The following is a 13329-nucleotide window of genomic DNA, read 5'->3' on the forward strand; positions in this document are numbered from 1 at the left end:
CAGAGCTTGTTTCAGAGGCCAATCCAGATTCACCTGAAGTTGCCTTGGAGGACGGAGAGCTGTGGCTGAGGACTATCGGATACCCCTTTTCATCCTCAGACCCCCGGAACATTGCTTCCTTTGATTCTTCGGCGTCCGGGGTCCTGGAGGCACTAGAGGGTCAGGGTCCAGAAGAGGAGAATATGATTCTGGAGGATTCGGGCCTGCCTTGATTTTCTACAAATGCCTTCGATAAAATGTGTCTCACTAAATGTGAGGTCTTTAAAGAGCCCTGTTCGTAGGGCTGCTCTTTTTCAGTATTTAGAAACTGTAGATTTTGATATATGTCTATTACAGGAATGTGGCTTACAACATGCAATAAGATACGACGAACTACAAAAGGATTGGAGGTTGGGCCCGTCAGTGTGGTCCGGCTCAAACCTAAGCAAAGCTGCTGGAGTTGGTTTGCTCTGTCGTGGAAACAATATTGTGATCTCCTCTGTTACAGAGATTGTGCCAGGCAGGGCAATATTGGTACACGTGTTTTTAAATAACTTTTATTTTCGTATAATTAATGTGTACGCACCTCCGGATAAGTCAGAGCGTATTCAATTGTTTGAAACATTGCCTGTGTTTTGTGTTGGGTCTTCCCCTCTCCTGGTAGGTGGGGATTTTAATTGCCTCTGTGTGAACGAGCGCCGGGATGGAGGAGATCCGCTCCGCAAGTTAGACAAATCCTGTTATTTGCTCCAAAACCTTCAGACAGATTTTAAGCTGCGCGATGCCTGGAGGTCTCTCTCGCCGACGGACGCAGGGTTTACATGGTCCGGTCGGGGAGTGACCTCCAGGATCGACTTTATGTTTTTATCTGTGGATTTTAAGCCGGTGATGTTTGATTTAGTGCCTAATTTATTTTCTGATCATAAACTTTTAAAATTACAGGTTGAATGTCAAGGAGAGCAAAGAATAAATAAGGGGTTATGGCGTTTGGGAACACATTTATTGGAGGACCCCCAGATAAGGTCGGATTTTTGCATAGCCTACCAAAGATGGAGACAGAATAGGCCTCCCTATATTAGTATGCTGTCTTGGTGGGAGAACATTAAAAATAAAATTGGGCTTTTTTTCATTATGGCAGGTAAAAAGAAAACAAGGCAGAAAAAAATATTTTATTCCTATTTAAATACTAGGTTGCAGACACTGTATAAATTTAAAGATATAGGACTTGAGGTAGATGATGACATTTCCACCTTGAAGGCACAAATACATACAGTCCTAGAGCAAAAAGGGAGAGAAATCATTTTTAATTCAAGAGTGCAATACCTAGAAGAAGATGAAAAATGTACCCGTTTCTTTTTTAAAAAAACTATGGAGGGGAAAGAAACAATAGTTTGTTTAGATGGGGAGTCCACTATTGAGGGGATGAAAAAGGTGGCATTCGACTTTTACAAACTCGCTTTTAGTGAAAAAAGTATAGACCATTCCTTTTTACAAGATGCTATTAATGCCTTAGATGGCAAGCTCAACCAGGCAGATCAAGATTTTCTAGCACGGAACATCGACCTAGAAGAACTTTTTAGTATTTTTAAAAGTTTCTCAAAAGGTAAAGCCCCAGGCACCGATGGCCTTCCTGTAGAATTTTATCTGACTTTCTGGGACATTTTAAAAGAGGATCTTCTAGTAGTTTTTAAAGAGGTGTTTGAGTGTGAGCTGCTGCCTAGGGCATGGAGGAGGGGGATAGTGTCCTTGATTTTTAAGAAAAAAGGGGCGCGTGAGGACCTCACAAATTGGAGACCTATCACCCTCCTTAACATGGACTGCAAAGTGTTTGTCAAAATTATAGCATGCCGGCTTAAAATGGTAATTGACAGACTGATACAATCTGAACAGGTGTGGAGTGTACCGGGGAGGAGTGTTACGGAAATATTAAATATCATTAGAGATACAATATGGTATACAAAAGAACATAGTCAAAATGTGGCCCTGTTGGCGCTGGACTTTGAGAAGGCGTTTGATAGGGTATCACACAAGTATCTTTTTAGTGTTTTAAAAAAGATGGCGATCCCAGATTTTATTGTGTCTCGTATTATGATTTTATATAAGAAGTCATTTTGTCAGATCTCTGTTAATGGTTTCTAAACAGGAGAGATACCGCTGGAGTCCGGAGTGAAGCAGGGGTGCCCTTTGTCCCCAATCCTGTTTATTTGCGCAATGGAACCCTTCTTATGCCAGATCAGAAGAGACAAAGTAATTAGAGGAGTACCTATTCCGGGTGGAGGTGGGGCTCAAGTTAAAGTCTTCGGCTATATGGATGATGTTACCGCCATTTGCACAGACCCTGCTTCCCTCCGGAGAGTGGTAAGGTGTACCACCTTTTTTAGTCAAGCCTCAGGTTTTAAGTTAAATCTTGTCAAACACTCCGTTTTATTAATTGGTGTTTGGGATACAGGGGATTTACCAGCGGTGAGTGTGAAGCAGGATAATGTCAAAATTTTAGGTATTACTTTTAATAAAGAAAACGATGGATACTTGAGTTTGGAGGAGGTACAGGGAAAAATGGTGAGGAAATTGTCTTTTTGGAATCTGAGAAGTTTGTCGATCGAGGGCAAAGTCCTCATTATCAAATCAGTGTTACTGCCAATGATGCTATACGTGGCAATGGTATACCCTCCTTCCGATTTAACACTTAAAAAATTGACGCGCTGTATATTCATGTTTATCTGGGGGTCAAAGATGGAAAAACTAAAGCGTACAGAAATGCATAAGAGACATCAAAATGGGGGCAAAGATGTCCCGGATTTGACTATGTTGTTATATGTAAATTTCTTCTGTTTTTGTCTAAAGCTTTTTAATTCAAATAGCGCTTTTAGTCTGTTTTTAAAGTATACCTGTGGCTATGTTTTTAAGAGATGGTTTCGGCCGCCCCTGTCCTCGCCTGTCCTTTTATGTCCTCCAAAGCACCTTACTGTTTTAGAGAAAGTATGTAGAAAGTACCAATTATCGGACTTAGACTTGGATACTCTCAGGGACCGTAGGAAAGTAATGATACATCTTAGGAGGGAAGAGGGTGTGTCAGACGTGATCAATTTTTCTTTGAGCAGATCCAAGCGTGTCTGGAGAAACGTCTATGGGAAATATCTGGCCAATATCCATAAAGACCTTGCTTGGATGTCGGTCCACCAGTGCCTCTCAACTAGAGACTTCCAACATCGAAGAGGCCTGGTGGCGAGAGCAAAGTGTCCAAGGGACTCTTGTACAGACTGCGAGACTGTGTTGCATCTCTTCTGGAATTGTTGCTATGCACAAGAACTGTGGAAGAAGCTAGGGGTGCTTTTAAAATGGGTTTGTGGGTTGAAGGACTTTCACCATGAGTATGTTTTATATGGACTTTTTAATTGCCCCACCTTACATCAATACAAGATATGTTGGTGTATAATCAATTGTGTAAAAAATGCAATATGGAAAGTAAGGAATATCTTGTTGTTCAAACGTGATTTTATTTCCATTAGTGACTGTTTAAGAATAGCTTTTAGTGAAATGTATAGCTACTTTTTAAAAGATGTTAAAGATGTGGGAAAACAGGAGGCAAATCGGAGGTGGAGCTTTTATATGTGGAACACCATTTTGTATTAAGTATTTTTTTTGGAATGTTTTTCAAGGCCTAAGGTAGATAAGGATATGTTTTTTTTTGTGTTTATGTGTATGATTAAATAAACTTATGTTTAAACCTGATCTGTTCTTATCAGTTTAATATCTGATACGTCCCCTATCTGGGGACCATATATTAAATGGATTTTTAGAACAGGGAGATGGAAAAAGAGCTTGCTCACTTCACTCCACGTATCAGCCCAGTATGGCAGTTTCTCTGGGAATGGTGCACTCACTCTCTTAAGCGGTTTCCAAAGACAGATTGAATTGAAATTGGGATAAGCAAGTAGTGTTTTCAAAGCATGATTTAAATGCTTTTTTCAAATGTCGCTGCTCTGCAATTAGTTTTTCTTGGTCCAAGTTGCACATTTCCAATTCCTTAGCCTTGATGTAACTTGACCAACTCTTCTACTACTACTACTACTACTCTTATTCACCGCTATATGGGAGGCATTGCACTGTATTCAATGTGTCCGTAAAATAACGATCTATCTTGGCCTTTGCTGCTTGGTAGGTATAGGTGTGACAAGCTGCAGTAATGTGTTTGGCTTTGGATAGCTACATTTCTGCACACCCACCTGCTACAAGGCCTGCAGCCCCTTCGCCTCAGTACTTCCCCAGTCTTAATTCAAGCATTCAATTCCTACCACATCCCTCATGCAATGATATGTTGCTTCATTTTTGAAACATTGTCCCCCTCTTGTGGCCTTCCAACTTTGAAATTTACTGTTCAATTTTGAATTAATTCATATATGAATTAAATGGAAAATCAACGATTTATCTGGCGAGTTATTTGAATGTTCGGCCTACGTCCACCTGTCTGACAGACGGACGGTATTCTAGTGGCTTGTAGCAGCAGCAGCAGCAGCTAGGTGCGCTGCTTGCCTGCAGTAAATAGGATGTGTTCCATCCATGGAACACTGTGATAGGAATCATGCCATTCATAGCACACAATGCTTGGATGTGTTCGACCACGTGTCACAATGGGACCACGTGTCACAATGGGACCACGTGTCACAATGGGCAGCCCACAGTCTGTAGCAGCTGCGCAGTAGTAGTCAGCTTCAGTCTGCTGAGTGAGCCTCAGCAGACAGGTGGGCCATGCTCGCCTCCTGGTTACAATATCTGGCACCAGGAGAGTTAAAGCAAGACCTTTCATTTAGGGAGGGTAGTAGAGGTGGCGGTGTAGGAGCAGTGCTCCTCTGGCCTCTTTCCTAGTACTGAAGCGCGTTTGACCGTGAGGGGAGGGTGGCCTAACAAAAAAGGGGTTGGCCTATGCAAATTAAAAGCGCGTGGAGTGGAATCCTGGGGGGGAAAAAAAAAAAAATCAGCCGCCTGCGCTTTTGTTATGCGCCCAGACTTGGTTTGAATGTCTTCCTCAGGGTGGTGTCTGTGTCATTCTCCACAATGGGTGCCTGTCTTAAGCCCTGTGGCCTTGCAAGCGGCAAACCATTTCTGGTTATCGCTTCTCGGCCTTTTGGCTAAGATCAAGTGTAGTGACTTAACTGTTGCTGCCTTGGTCTTGGCTGAGAGGTGCTTGGGGTACCCGGCTCCTCGGCCTGGGGGGATCATCTCATCTCTGGTGGGACTTCACCCCCCTGCTGCTATTAGGGAGTTGGCTTAGTCCCCTTGCATCGGGCTGCGATCCCCCGGCTAAAGGCCGTGCCCGTGGTGACGACCTTTGTGCTGCTTTTCTATTCATTTCTGTGGTATTCTGCACCGACAGTTTCAAGATGGCTTTCGTGAAGAACACAATCCGTGTGTCTGTGGATCCCAATGACGGAAATAAGAACACCGTGGTCTTTGTCATCAGAGATCTCATTGAAGGGAAAGCTGGAGCAAGACGTGCTGACATCTTCAGCTGCAACGAATTTCCTTTCCAAGGTAATTACGATGTGACTTTTATGGATCTGAATGTATGCCTGAACGTCTTTGAGTGGTTCCGGAGCCATGCTGATGACCCCTGCCTGCAAGGAGTACGTTGGGAACCTTTGTTTGGGCTACAGGAGAAGGACATAATTGTGACTGTATATAACCCTTTTACAGACCCTGCCTTGCTGGAAAGTTTCCTCTCCCAGTATTGTGAGTATGTGCGAAAGGGAGAGAGGCAAGTTAATATACTTGGAATTTTCAATTGCAAGTACAAATTCCGGGTAAAGCTGAGAAAGGACCCTGACAGTGTGGGGGGATTCAGACACCCTCCAGCAAATTTTTCTGTTGCTGGACACAGAGGGTTTCTCACCTACCCTGGGCAGCCCCTGTTTTGTAGGAAATGTTTCTCTTTTGGACATGTGCAGGCGGTGTGCAAGAAGGGGCAGTGCTGCCGAAATTGTAAGCAGGAGGGTCATGTAGCCGGTCAGTGTCCAGCGCCTAAGACCTGTGACGTATGTGGTAGCAGTGAGCATGTGTACAAAGACTGCACCCGGCGTACACCCTGGCAGACTGACAAGGAACAGAAGGAGGAGGAGTTGGCAAGAAGGGAAAGGGCAAAGGTGGTGAAGGAACTTGCAAGAATGGAGAGGGAGGAGGCAGAGGGGAGGAGGCGGAGTGCAAGCAGGGTCACTCCCCCTAAAGAGCCAGAGAGTGTTAACCTGAGGCCCTGTTATCTGGTGGAGGAAAAAGAGGAAGTAAAAAAGAAAAAGAAGAAGGAAAAGGAGTGGAGGAGGGAAGAGAAGGAGTTTTGGAAGGCAGCGGCAGAGGTGCAGTCGGAGCTGCCTGATATGATGGCCTTCAGTGAGGCTATGGACGCCACGGAGAGTGATGCGCATATTTCTAATGCTGATAGCCCTGAGCATCTGTCTGATCCTGAGAACATTGTGGACTTCAGCTCAGATGAAGATAGAGGTGCAAAGAAGAGTCGGCGGGAGGATGATGGGGACAGTGAGTTAGAGGGCAGTGCACCTCAGAGAAAGATTGGCCCTGCGAGAAAGAGGAGTGAAGGTGGTGAGATCAGTGGGTCGGATACCGGCGTTTCAGTTCAGATGGTGGAGGAGGGTAATGGTGATGCTGTATGAAGTGTCGCCATGTGGCGCACTAAAGAGTTATGTTCTTCCTGAGAGCTTTGGTATAGGCCAAAGGCTATTGCTTTGAGTGGTTGTTGAAGAGTGGTTCTTTTTAGTATGGGTTTTAGTATAATTTCACAGAATGTTAGAGTTTTTAAAAGTAAAGTTAGAAGAGCGGCGATTTTTGAGTTTTTGGCTATGCAAAATGCATCTATTTTTTGTCTACAAGAATGTGGGGTAGTGGATGGTGTGAAAGGGGATGAATGGTCTTATGGTGCATCTGTGTGGTCAGGGAGTGCATGTAATAAGAATGATGGGGTAGGAATTTTGGTTAAAGGGAGGGAGGTGGTTTTGAGTGATTATCTGGTGATAGAGGTGGGAAGGTGTATTTTGGCTAATTTTGAGTATAGGAATGTAAAGTTTTGTGTTATAAATATTTATGCGCCAGTTGATAAAAATGAACGTAAAAGTTTATTTGAAAAAATTAAGCTTTTTGTTCCAGGAAGGATGCCTGTGGTGATTGTGGGGGATATGAATTGTGATGTGGGGAAAGTGAATCTGGATGTGTCAGGAAAAGCCTTGCTGGAATTAGTGAGTGATTTTGACTTGAGTGATATGCAGCGTGTGTGTAATGCAAGTCCTGTGTTGAATACCTTTTTTTCTGAGAGTGGAATGGTGCAGTCAAGGTTGGATTATTGCTTTATTTCAAAAAATATGGTTGCTGTTAATTACAAGCAGGAAAAAGTTTTGTTCTCTGATCATGTGTGTATGGTGTGTGAGTTGGATATAAAGGTTGATGGAGTGTTTGGGAGAGGGTTGTGGAAGTTAAATGTAAAGTTGCTAGAGAATGAGGATGTGAGAAAGGAGTATGAAAGACGATATAGCGAGTGGTGTAAGTGTAAAAGCAGTTTTACGAATGTTTGTGGATGGTGGGACTGGGTGAAGAGACAAACAAAAATTTTCTTTAAAAAATTAGGGTACAAGTTTGCAGCGATTAAAAGAGAGAACTTTGTTAGGTTGAATGCACGTTTGAGTGTTTTGTATAAGTTGAAGGAAGGAGGGCTGGAGGTAGAGGAGGATATATTACAGGTCAAAAAGGAAATTAATGAATTTTTGTTGGAGAAAGGGAGGAGTATAGTTTTTAGGGCAAAAATTGATAAGATGGAACATGATGAGAAATGTTCACGGTTTTTCTTTAAAAAGGTGTTTGGGAAAAAGCAGAGTATGAGTGTACTGAATGGGGTGGATGGAAGAGAAGTGTGTGGGAAGGACATGTGTGAAGAAGTGGCTAAGTTTTATGAGGATTTGTATGCAGTGAAGTGGAGGGATGAGTGTTTGGAGGATGAGGTGTTGAGTATAATAGACAGCAAGTTGACTGAGGAGGAAGGGGAGAGTGTGATGGGTGAAGTTACTAGTGATGAAGTGTGGAAGGTAATGAGCAGTATGGCGCTGAATAAGACGCCGGGGGAGGATGGACTCCCAGTAGAATTTTATCGAGTGATGTGGGATGTGATTGGTAATGACTTTGTGGATGTATGCAAGTATATGTGGACAAATATGGAGGTGGTTGAGAGTATGCGTGCGGGGATGGTAGTGTTGATACCTAAAAAAGGGGATTTGAAAAGTTTGAAAAATTGGAGACCGATAACCTTATTAAATTATGATTATAAAATCTATGCAAAGTTAATGGCGAATAGGATGCGTGATGTGATAAAGAGTGTGATTGGGGACGAACAGTGTTGTGCGGTACCAGGGAGGCGTATACATGACTGTATATGTATGCTGAGAGATTGTTTGTGGGACTGTATGGGGAGAAAGAAGAGTGTGTTCTTGTTGAGCCTGGATTTTGAGAAGGCGTATGATAGGCTGTCGCATGGTTTCTTGTTTAGGGTATTGTTAAAAATGGGTTTTCCAGCTGATTTTGTTGGGAGAGTGAGGAGTTTATATAAGGACATTTATAGTTGTGTTTTGATGAATGGTTTTGTGGGAAGGAGAGTGAATGTTTTTTTGGGTGTACGTCAGGGGTGTCCTTTGTCTCCTATGGTTTTTATTTGTGCAATTGAACCTTTGCTTTGTATGTTGAGGAAAGAGAAGGTGATTCGGGGTGTGCAAGTGCCGGGTGGTGGGGGTAGAGAATGGAAAGTTAGTGGTTATATGGATGACGTGTGTGTGTTGTGTGATTCCGAGTGTTCTGTGAGGCGGGTGAAGCTATTAGCGTCTATTTTTTGTGGTGCGTCAGCATTTAAAGTTAATTGGGAAAAGAGCGAGTGTAAAGTGTTTGGAAATGGTGTTTTAAGTAGGGATGCTGGGGTGAATGTGGTGAATGGGCCAATTAAAGTATTGGGTGTGAAGTTTTCAGAGAAGTTGGATGGAAAGGAAAGCTGGGATGATGCAAAAGAGAAGGCGGAGCGGAAGCTGTGTTTTTGGAGGTTGAGAAATCTTACGTTTTTTGGCAAAATTTTAATTATGGTGGTGTTGCCTATTTTCCTGTATATAGCAGTAGTGTTTCCACCTGGGTATATGTGTATGAGGAGGTTAAACAGAATTTTGTTTGTGTTTCTATGGAATTCAAAAATGGAGAGAGCTAGGAGGGATATTTTGGTTAAGAAATTGGCGAAAGGTGGGTTGGGGTTTCCAAATTTAGAAGTATTTTTTGGTGTGAATAGTATTGTGTTTGTGCTGAAAGTGATTAGGATGGAAGGAAAGTTTTCAAGTATGTGTAGGTATTTATTTGGAGCTTATTTGTTTAGGCTAAAATGGAGGGAGAGGGATTTGCGGTGTCCGGTTGCATTTGAGGTGCCAGTATGGTATGTGTGGGTGTATAAGTTTTTGGTGAAGTATGAGTTTTGTGATGTGGATGTAAGATTGATGGAAAAGAAGAGCGCTGTGTATAGGATGATTGAGTGCAGAGAAATGGAGTGTGGAATTAATATGGTTAGAGGGAGTGATGTACAAAAGGTATGGAAGAAAGTACGGATGGATGGTATGACGAACATGCAGAGTGAGATTGTGTGGCAGTCTTTGCATGAAGTGTTACCAGTAAGAGAATTCCAGAGGAATAGGGGTTTGGTGAGGAGTGAGATGTGTCCAAGAGATGGTTGTGGTGGGAGGGAAGGTGTAATACATGTGTTTTGGAATTGTCAGTATGCTAGAGATGTGATTGGAAGAATGGGATCATTGTGTAATGAACTGTGTGGTGTGAGTTTTTTATCATTTGAGCTGTTTATGTTTGGCTTGGGAATGTGCGATAGAGTGAAGGAGAGAGTGTTGTGGTTAATGGTTGCATGTATAAAGGAAGTATTATGGGATGTGAGGAATGTGTATGTCTTTAAGAGGAAGGAAATTGTAGTAAAGGATTGTGTGAAAGTGATTTTGGGGAAGATGTATGTGTGCTTTCTATGGGTTAAAAGGAGAAAGGGGGAGGTGGATGCGGAAGGAATCTGGAAGGTGAAGAAGTGGAGACACCTTGTAGATACATCTTGATTTAGTTTCCTGATGTTGTAAGAGAATTTTTTTTGTGTGATGTTGTATTTGAATTTTTTCCGATGATGGGAACAGTTTTATGTTTTGGATTTGACATAGCTGTTTTGGGATTTTCTTTGGTCTTGGTTTTCCGGACTGTAGATTTTCCCATCTGAGGGATAAAAAAAAAAAAATAAAAAAAAAATCTGTTCTTATCAGTTTAATATCTGATGCGTCCCCTATCTGTAATTGGAAGAATGGGACCGCTGTGTAAAGAATTGTGTGGTGTAAGCTTTCTATCTTTTGAGTTGTTCATGTTTGGTCTAGGGATATGTGATGGTGTGAAGGAGAGAGTGTTGTGGTTAATGCTGGCATGTATAAAGGAAGTGTTATGGGATGTGAGAAATGTGTATGTCTTTAAGAGAAAGAATATTGTTGTTAAAGATACTGTAAAGGTGATTTTGGGGAAGATTTATGTGTGTTTTTTGTGGGATAAGAAAAAGAGGGGGGAGGTGGATGCGGAGGGAATTTGGAAGGTGAAAAAGTGGAGATACCTTGTAAATACTTCTTGATTTTTTTTTATGATGATGTTTATGAAAGATTAAAAACTCCGATGATGATGGGAGCAGCTTATGTGTTTTGGATTTGACGCAGCTGTTTGGGATATTTCTTTGGTCTTGGATTTCCGGACCGTAGATATTCCCATCTGAGGGAGAAAAAAAAAAAAAAAAAAAATCTGTTCTTATCAGTTTAATATCTGATACGTCCCCTATCTGGGGACCATATATTAAATGGATTTTTAGAACAGGGAGATGGAAAAAGAGCTTGCTCACTTCACTCCACGTATCAGCCCAGTATGGCAGTTTCTCTGGGAATGGTGCACTCACTCTCTTAAGCGGTTTCCAAAGACAGATTGAATTGAAATTGGGATAAGCAAGTAGTGTTTTCAAAGCATGATTTGAATGCTTTTTTCAAATGTCGCTGCTCTGCAATTAGTTTTTCTTGGTCCAAGTTGCACATTTCCAATTCCTTAGCCTTGATGTAACTTGACCAACTCTTCTACTACTACTACTACTACTCTTATTCACCGCTATATGGGAGGCATTGCACTGTATTCAATGTGTCCGTAAAATAACGATCTATCTTGGCCTTTGCTGCTTGGTAGGTATAGGTGTGACAAGCTGCAGTAATGTGTTTGGCTTTGGATAGATACATTTCTGCACACTCACCTGCTACAAGGCCTGCATCCCCTTTGCCTCAGTACTTCCCCAGTCTTAATTCAAGCATTTAATTCCTACCACATCCCTCATGCAATGATATGTCACTTCATTTTTGAAACATTGTCCCCCTCTTGTGGCCTTCCAACTTTGAAATTTACTGTTCAATTTTGAATTAATTCATATATGAATTAAATGGAAAATCAACGATTTATCTGGCGAGTTATTTGAATGTTCGGCCTACGTCCACCTGTCTGACAGACGGACGGTATTCTAGTGGCTTGTAGCAGCAGCAGCAGCAGCTGCTAGGTGCGCTGCTTGTCTGCAGTAAATAGGATGTGTTCCATCCATGGAACACTGTGATAGGAATCATGCCATTCATAGCACACAATGCTAGGATGTGTTCGACCACGTGTCACAATGGGACCACGTGTCACAATGGGACCACATGTCAAAATGGGCAGCCCACAGTCTGTAGCAGCTGCGCAGTAGTAGTCAGCTTCAGTCTGCTGAGTGAGCCTCAGCAGACAGGTGGGCCATGCTCGCCTCCTGGTTACAATATCTGGCACCAGGAGAGTTAAAGCAAGACCTTTCATTTAGGGAGGGTAGTAGAGGGGGCGGTGTAGGAGCAGTGCTCCTCTGGCCTCTTTCCTAGTACTGAAGCGCGTTTGACCGTGAGGGGAGGGTGGCCTAACAAAAAAGGGGTTGGCCTATGCAAATTAAAAGCGCGTGGAGTGGAATCCTGGGGAAAAAAAAAAAAAAAATCAGCCGCCTGCGCTTTTGTTATGCGCCCAGACTTGGTTTGAATGTCTTCCTCAGGGTGGTGTCTGTGTCATTCTCCACAATGGGTGCCTGTCTTAAGCCCTGTGGCCTTGCAAGCGGCAAACCATTTTTGGTTATCGCTTCTCGGCCTTTTGGCTGCGATCATTTGGTTGCAGCCTGATAGGTGCGAGGTTTTCTGGAGGAATCCAGATCCTTTTGCAGAGAATTCTGTGATTTTTTGTGGTATTTTATACCGACAGTCTGCAAGATGAACTACGTGAAGAACACCATCCGAGTGTCGTTGGAGCCATCCATGAGGGCAAGTAACAGCGTGGTCTTCATTGTCCGTGACCTTATCGAGGAGAAGGCTGGAGGAAGGCGGGAAGACATTTTCAGCGTTAATGAGTTCCCTAATCAAGGTAACTACGATGTTACTTTTATGTCGGAGCATGATTGTCTGAATGTCTATGAGTGGTTCCGGAATCATGCCGGAGATCCCTGTTTGAAAGGAGTCCGATGTGAACCACTGTTTGGTCTTCAGGAGAAGCAGGTGATCATCACCGTCTACAACCCCTTTACTGACCCTGCATTGTTGGAGAGCTTCCTCTCACAGTATTGTGACTTTGTGTCAAAGGGAGTGAGGCAAGTGAATTGTTTGGAAATCTTCAATTGCCGATATAAGTATCGTATAAGGCTCAGAAGAGATCCTGGCTGTGTGGGTGGGTTCAGACACCCTCCGGCGAATTTTTCCGTGGCAGAGCATAGGGGTTTCCTTACGTACCCTGGGCAGCCTCTGTTTTGTAGGAGATGCTTCTCCTTTGGGCATGTCCAGGCGACCTGTGAGAAAGGGCAGTGTTGCCGAAACTGCAAGAAGGAGGGGCACATGGCGGGTGATTGCCCGATGGCTAAGACCTGTGACGTGTGTGGTAGTGGTGATCACATGTATAAGGACTGTCCGAGGAGGGCTCCTAGACGCTCGGAGAGTGAATGGAGAGAGGAGGAGGAGAGAAGGAGGAGGTTGGCGGCCATTAAAAAGGAAGCTGAAAGAATGGAGAGAGAGGAAAGAGAGGAGAGGAGGCGGAGAGAGAGGAAAAGTCCCCTTGCGTCTCCAGAGGACATTGTACTAGCACCCCGTGCTTCTATGAGTGATGCCCCAAAAAAACGGAAGGAAGATAAGGAGTTTTGGGCAGAAATTAAAAAAGTGGAGAAGGGGTTTAATAAGGAAGATGTGGAAGAAGATGACGAAGAAGATGATGACA

At 43.2% G+C, this 13329-nt stretch overlaps 2 pseudogenes; both read left to right on the top strand.

The window, feature by feature from the left end:
• Window positions 1–3684: 3684 nt before the first annotated feature.
• LOC141094958 (U2 spliceosomal RNA) lies at window positions 3685–3864 on the top strand (annotated as a pseudogene).
• A 6890-nt stretch (window positions 3865–10754) lies between these two features.
• Window positions 10755–10979, top strand: LOC141094964 (U2 spliceosomal RNA; annotated as a pseudogene).
• Window positions 10980–13329: the final 2350 nt, after the last annotated feature.

This window comes from Dendrobates tinctorius, unplaced genomic scaffold, assembly GCF_039654945.1.
Source record: "Dendrobates tinctorius isolate UK_male_01 unplaced genomic scaffold, ASM3965494v1 ptg000065l, whole genome shotgun sequence".
Taxonomy (NCBI): Eukaryota; Metazoa; Chordata; class Amphibia; order Anura; family Dendrobatidae; genus Dendrobates; species Dendrobates tinctorius.